The following is a 7981-nucleotide window of genomic DNA, read 5'->3' as shown; positions in this document are numbered from 1 at the left end:
GATCCACGACCATTCAAAAACAGATGACTAGCTGGAGTGCAATGGCTCACTGCAAGCTCCACCTCCTGGGTTCACATCATTCTCCTTCCTCAGCCTCCCGAGTAGCTGGGATTATAGGCGCCTGCCACCACGCCCAGCTACTTTTTTGTATTTTTTAGCACAGACGGGGTTTCACCGTGTTAGCTATGATGGTCTCAATCTCCTGACCTTGTGATGTGCCCGCCTCGGCCTCCCAAAGTGCTGGGATTACTGGCTTGAGCCACCGTGCCCAGCCAAGGCATCACTGTCGTTAGCAGCAAACTGAATATTCAATTTGAAATGGGCTTTTGCTTCTTTAATTTGAACAGTTGAGCAGTATCACTAATGAAAGTGCATACTCATGTGAAAAGGGAGAAAAACTGCTAGGGAGAGTATCCTGAATTACCTGGGTGGGGCTAATGTAATGACACCAGTTCTTAAGTGTGGAAGAGTGTGGAAGGGGAGATCAAATGATTACTGAAAACAGTTACAATTTTTGGGGGCATGTGCTTGTCCCAATTTCCCCCACGAAGTTTTCATAGTTGCACTGTGACAGAACTGCTTGAGTGTACAGCCATCACTTGACTACTCTCCCTTTTAGCCTTCATTTAGTCTCAGTGCTACAAGTAACTATGTTTTGTTGTTGTTTTTTCTTTTGAGAAGAAGTCTTGCTCTTGTTCCCCAGGCTGGAGCACAGCACGTGATCACAGCTCACTGCAATGTCCACCTCCCCGGTTCGAGAGATTCCCCTGCCTTAGCCTCCCGAGTACCTGGGATTACAGGCGCCTGCCACCATGCCCAGCTAATTTTTTTGTGTTTTTAGTAGACACAGGGTTTCACCATGTTGGCCAGGGTGGTCTCGAACTCCTGACCTTACATGATCTGCCCACCTTGGCCTCCCAAAGTGCTGGGATTACAGGCATGAGCCACCATGCCTGGCCACAAGTAACTATGTTTAATGCCCACCACCAGTCTTTAAATTGATGGCTGTCTAGTTATTCTGGTTGTCTGAAGCATGTTCTTTGGTAGGTTCCTTAGGAAGTTCTTATTCTTCCATGGTGAGTATAATCTGTCAGTGTACTTTCTATCTCAAAAGCACTTTTGCTGCATCCTTAGCTCACTCTGAGCATCTTAAATATGCTACTTCAAATTTTTTTAATAACGTAAAGCATTGCTAGTGAAAAGTGTAAGTTTCTTTTAAAAGTCTTTGGTTTTGGGTAGAGGCCCCCCAATTTTTTCTTTTTTTTTTTTTTTTTTTTTTTTGAGACGAAGTCTCACTCTGTGCCCATGCTGGAGTGCAGTGGCATGATCTCGGCTCACTGCAAGCTCCACCTCCCGGGTTCACGCCATTCTCCTGCCTCAGCCTCCCGAGTACCTGCGACTTCAGGCACCAGCCACCACGCCCAGCTAATTTTTTTGTATTTTTAGTAGAAGCGTGGTTTCACTGTGCTAGCCAGGATGGTCTCGATCTCCTGACTTTGTGATCTGCCCACCTCGGTCTCCCAAAGTGCTGGGATTACAGGCGCGAGCCAACCGCGCCCAGCCTTTCTGTTTCTTTAAAATCCAGTAATTTTGCTTGAATATGTCTTGCTAGGGTTTTTTTTCTGATTAAGTAGTGTTACGTAGGCAGTATGTTCTTTTTTAAATTTTTGATACAGAGTTTCGCTCTTGACACCTAGGCTGGAGTGCAATGGCGCGATTTCAGCTCACTGCAACCTCTGCCTCCCAGGTTCAAGTGATTCTCCTGCCCCAGCCTCCTGAGAGGATGGGATTACAGGCGTGCACCACCATGCCCGACTAATTTTGTATTTTTAGTAGAGATGGGGTTTCACCATGTTGGCCAGGCTGGTAATCCCAGCACTTTGGGAGGCCAAGCTGGGCCAATCACTTGAGGTCAGGAGTTCTAGACCAGCCTGGTCAATGTGGCAAAACCCTGTCTCTACTAAAAATACAAAAATTAGCCAGGTTTGGTGGCATGGGCCTGTAACCCCAGCTATCTGGGAGGCTGAGGCAGGAGAATCATTTGAACGTGGGAGGAGGAGGTTGCAGTGAGCCAAGATTGTGCCACCGCACTCCAGCGTGGGAGCCAGAGACAGAATCTGTCTCAAAAAAAAAAAAAATGTTGCAGGTAAAGTTTTCCTAAATTGCAGTTTTTATAGATTTGAAAAAATATTTTACTACATGTGAAAATTATATGAAATTCAAAATAAATGTAAATATCCACAAATCAAATTGTATTGGAACACAGTCACACTCATTCAACTTTAAGTATTGTCTGTTTCTGCTTTTTAAAATTTTTAATCTACTTCTAAATAGACATGGGGTATCACTATGTTGCCCAGGCTGGTCTTAAACTCCTGGACTCAGAAGAATCCTATTCCTCAGCCTCCCAAAGTGCTGAATTACAGCCACAGCACCTGGCCTACTTGCTTTTTGCGCTACAACTGCAGTGGTGCGGGTGCAGTTCACACTGAGGTGGTGCATTCATCACTTCATACACTGCAAACTGCAGCGATACTGCGCTCAAACATTTTGAGCGCCACGTTTTACCTGTGAAAACACATCTTCACAAATGAAATACAGGCGAGGTGCTGTGGCTCATCCCTGTAATCCCACCACTTTGGGAGGCCAAGGTGGGTGGATCACTTGGGGTCAGAAGTTCAAGACCAGCCTGGCCAACATGGTGAAATTCCGTCTCTACTAAAAATACAAAAATTAGGCGTGATGGCATGCTCCTGTAATCCCAGCTACTTGGCTGAGGCAGGAGAATTGCTTGAACCTGGGAGGCAGAGGTTGCAGTGGGTGGAGGCTGCAGTGAGCTGAGATGGCGCCACTGCACTCCAGCTTGGCCAACAGAGTAAGACTTCATCTCAAAAAAAAAAAAAAAAAAAAAGGAAAAAAGAAAGAAATACAGAAAATCTTGTTACGAATCACTGTTCACAGATGAAAATTTGCAACTCATTTTTATAATGGGAATCACTAAGCCCTAATTTAATGAAATGTTATTCCCCATCCCAAAAGAAAAAAATTCCATTTTTTTCCTCATTAGTAGATCTGTATTACAAAAAAAAGTATTCAATTATTATCATCATAGTTTGAACTTCATTAATAATTTTGTGGAAATTGTTTCCTCTTGTTATATGCCTACATCCCAGTTTTGCTTCTTGGCCCACAAGGCCACAATGATTTATCAGGCTTTTCAAGAAAAAAGTTTGCCAATGCCTACTGTAAGTAAGGAAATAAAGCATCCAAATTCAACTGAAAGGGTTTGGCCAAAACTTGTAGTGGAGAAAATGGTTTCTTAAATTTATAAAATAATTTTTTTTTTTTTTTTTGATACGGAGTTTCACTCTTGTTGCCCAGGCTGGAGTGCAATGGCATGATCTTAGCTCACCGCAACCTCTGCCTCCCAGGTTCAAGTGATTTTCCTCCCTCAGCATCCCCAGTAGCTGGGATTACAGGCATGTGCCACCACGCCTGGCTGATTTTGTATTTTTAGTAGAGATGGGGTTTCTCCATGCTGGTCAGGCTGGTCTTGAACTCCTGACCTCAGGTGATCTGCCCGCCTTGGCCTCCCAAAGTGCTGAGATTACAGGTGTGAGCCACCGTTCCTGGGCAAAAATATTGTTAAATTTAAGTGTGTGAGTCCCTCTGGGCCAATTCAGTGTTCTATTTTCCACTGCTAAATGTGAGATTGATGTGTACATGCTTGTGCACTTCATGTTTCAGAGGAGGATCTCCCATTCAGGGCACTGCTGTATTTAGAAAAGTGTTAATGGAACAAACTCCTCTGCCATTTGCCATGTGTGTGCGAGTGTTAGAATTTAAACACACGTGTTTCTACTCTCTGATGGCCACAGTTTTCATGTGAGAGAGAGGATGCTGTCCAGTTGTTTCACAACTCAGAATTCTCAATCTCATACTTTGTGGTTTCGTCACACCTCCACCAACAGGAGTATTTGATAAAACTCCAAAAAAATTCAGGAGCCTGTTCACCAAGTAGTTTCTTGGGACTGTGTGGATGGATTCACAGTGCTTAATCCCTCTGGCAGCCAAGGACAAACTGCTACCTCTAACATTTCACTGCTTCTAGGCTTACTGGAGGGCTTTGGGTATTGGAGACCGCATGCGTCACTTAAAAAGCCTTGCTGATAAAAGATAGTGTGTTCTGGGATGCAGCAGCCTTAGGATTGTCTTGGTTTTGCATGAAGTGCTAGTAGAAACTTCTAGAAAACTGTTTATCTCACACTCCACTGCATGAAGCATACTTGCGCCTGTTGGCTCAATGGGGTCCTTACTTCACATAAGTCTCCTATATGATTGGACCTGATTCACTGATGGCTCTGCAGAATGGCAAGCTGATACTATCCATTGTGCTGCTGTTGCAATCCAGCTTCAGTGATAGCCATGCAACTAAAGTGAATGAAGTCCCTGCTCAGTGGGCGGAACTCAGTTCTCATAGCCAATATTGCTTTTGATTAACCTTGTCCTATTTTAAAAATTATTATTTTTAGAGACAGGGTCTTGCGCTGTTGTCGAGGCTGGAGTGCAGTGGTGTGATTGCAGCTCACTGCAGTCTCAACCTCCTGGACTAAGGGATCCTCCTACCTCAACTTCCTGAGTAGCTGGGGCTACAGGTGTGTGTCTCATGACCTGCTTTTTAAAATTTTTGTAGAGATGGGGGAGTCTTGCTATGTTGCCCAGGCTGGTCTTGAACTCTTAGACTCAAGGGATTCTCCTGCCTCAGCCTCCCAAAGTTGAGATTACAGGTGTGAGCCACCACACAATTTTTTGCTGACTTGGGCTGTTACTAACGGCCTAGACATCTGGTCTGCCACTTGAAAGGCAGACTAAAGACATCTCTTTAAAGGCTATAAACTATGAAAACAAATTGTGGCTCCCAAGCGGAACATCTGGGTCACTCATGTAGATGGCTACGGTTAAGGGCTGATAATACCTAAGACTGATAACACCTTAGAATCAAGCTGCTGAGGAAGTCAGCATCACCTGGATTGTCCTCACAATGGCAACACATCCACCATGGCGGACTAGGCACCCAGTAAAGAACTTTCTCATGCATGCCAGTCTTGGTGACCCCTGCTAAAGTTATCCCATTTGTCTGGAGGTAAATAAGGCCACATTACACAGGTCATGGGCCTACTTGCTCCAAAATGACTGACTACACTGGCCATTTGGCCTCCTCTTAGGGCAACTCATGATGGAGGGGCTGACTGCTGTTGAGACATTCTTAGGCTACAACGTAGCTGTTTCAGCCTTATCAACTGACTCTGACCACACAATTATAGCTATTGAAACTAGTGTGTCATATTCTTAGTCTATCAAACTATTTGCAGTCTGACAATAGGGCTCCTTTTGTCACAAAGGCCACTCAGCAGTGAGCCAAAAGAGATTATTTGATGAATATTTCACACTCCCTACCATCTGCAGATAACTGGCATTGTTGAGCATTAAAGAGGTTACTGAGTATATCACCGTCACCTCCTCCTGTTCCACATACCTGACTATCCAGTATTTGGGTCACAGAATAGGACAGTCCTAGAATCCCAGAAAGGGATTATCTCCATTTCACTGTCTCCTGGATAGTAATCAGGACAAAGATCTGGCTGAAAGAAGAAGGTGAAAGAAAAGGTCTGGATGAAAGATGGGACGATTGAAGAAAAATGTGTTATAGGTATTAATTTTGTGTCAGTGGAGGGAAGGCAACAACCCTGGCAACCGGGAAGAAAACAGCTCAGACCACACTAAGGAGTAAAGACAGGGTCTCATTCCGTCACTGAGGCTGGAATGCCACGCTGCTATCACAGCTCACTGCAGCCTTGACCTCCCGGGCTCAAGTGACCCTCCCACCTCAGCCTCCTAAGTAGCTGGGACTAGTGGCACATGCCACTACGCCTGGCTAATTTTTTATTTTTTGTATTTATTTTTGTATTCACTGTATTTCCCAGGCTGGTCTTAAAACTCCTGGCTCAAGGGATCCTCCTGCCTTGGCCTCCCAGAGTGCTGGGATTACAGGTGTGAACCACCATGCCTAGCTGGAAGGGGAATCATTAATGCAATTTGTTCCCTAGGTCAGTTTCTCAACCTTGGCACTACTAATATCTTAGGCCGGGTAATTCGTTGTTTAGCAGTTACACTGGCCTGTACCCATTAGATGCCAGTAGCACCTTCCCTCTAGTTGTGACAAATAAAAATGGCTCAGACATTGCCAAATGTCCCCTGGGGGGGGCAAAACTGCCCCCAGCTGGAACCACTGCCCTTGATTCAAAACCACTACCTGAATCAAGTGGCAGCTGCAGCTAACAGTCTGCCCTGCTGCTGGGTTTGTCCAGACCACTAAGAAATGTGCTATGAAAACAGAAAATCTCTGTGGACATGGTCAGTCCTGCGCTGTTCTGCTGTGCCTGATATCATCAACAGCACCCAAATTGGAATGTATACAGACATCAGGACCAACACAACCTTGATTCAATCTGACTGATCATATGCTTTCCATGCCTGAGTGGTCGTGGGTAATACCGTATATGGCTATTTGGTGACACTGCCCCTGTGACTTAACCAATGTGATGATACAAATCAGGTTTAGCAATGAGTCCTGAACCAAAGTGGCTTGTGTCCTTTGGGGTTATATTTTTGTATGTAGGGGAAAAATGGGTCATGAGATGTCTCCCCATTAAGGACAGGGGTCACTTTCTGGCCCATTGATTGTCTAATTATTGCCATGACACCAGAGATTAACAGACCAGTTTAAACTCTCCGTGCAGGTCTTAATTAATAAAATACCCTGGCCCTAGAATACCTCATGGCTGCCTAAAATCAGACTGGTACTCCCTGAGATTTATTCACAGTGAGCTGTCTGGGACCCTGGAGAGGAAGACTGAGATCAATACTGCAGGTTGGCTTCATCTGCTGCTTTGAGTCTTGATAATAGACTTAATTAAACGTCATATGAGACAAATTGAGTGGATTTGGTTCTGGCTTCTATTGGTTAGATTAATCAAAGTGGTTGGTTATCAGAGAAGCACGCTTGTGTAAAAATTTAAGTTTGGCCAAGAATGTGTCAGGCTGAGGAGTGAATAGTGACAGAGGCAATGTACTGTAGACCCCAAGTGTGTCTGCACATTCTTGCTGAATGTGCCAAGAATACAATCCCTTGACTGTTCTTTACCCTGGCCACTTCTCAGAGCTGTTTTTGCACCCTTGTGAGCAACCTTGAAGGATGAGGTAATGTCTCCCCCAGGAAAAAAGAAAGTGTGCTTCCACTTGCTATAAAAGTAGTAGATCTCAGTGTTCCTCTCCTGTCACACAACTCACTGCATAATGGGCCCTTTGCATCACCTCCTCGGGATGTGGGGGGGGGGGGGTATAGGAAACTGACACATAAGAACATGAAACTCTGGTTCTCACTTTTGCTGTGAGTGATAAAGTCTTTTGTTCCTGGCCCAGAAGTCTTATGTCTTCTGTTAACATCCATGAAACCATGACAGACTAACTTTTTAGCTTACAAGTTGGGTAAAATGGCTAACACTGCACAGTTCCTGTCAATTTCTCCTCCCCAATTATTTGAAGCAAACTGAACATATTAAAAGTAAATATTTCATCATGTATCTCTAAAATGATTTAAAAAGAAATGTAACCACAATCCTATTAACACAACTCCAAATTTCAGTAAGAATCTTTAATATCTTTAAATATCCAGTCATACCAATTTAATGAGTCATTAATTCTCTGACGTAATGCTGTGATAGGCAATGCAACTGTGACAGCTATGAAGGGTAATGGGTTGCCATTTGCTAAGATCATTTAAGAAGTCAAGGCGGGGCCGGGTGCGGTGGCTCACACCTGTAATCCCAGCACTTTTGGATGGTGAGGTAGGTGGATCACCTGAGGCCAGGAGATCGAGAACAGCCTGGCCAACATGGCGAAACCCCATCTCTACTAAAAA

Source organism: Papio anubis, chromosome 3 (assembly GCF_008728515.1).
Source record: "Papio anubis isolate 15944 chromosome 3, Panubis1.0, whole genome shotgun sequence".
Taxonomy (NCBI): domain Eukaryota; kingdom Metazoa; phylum Chordata; class Mammalia; order Primates; family Cercopithecidae; genus Papio; species Papio anubis.
This window is presented reverse-complemented; position numbering follows the sequence as displayed.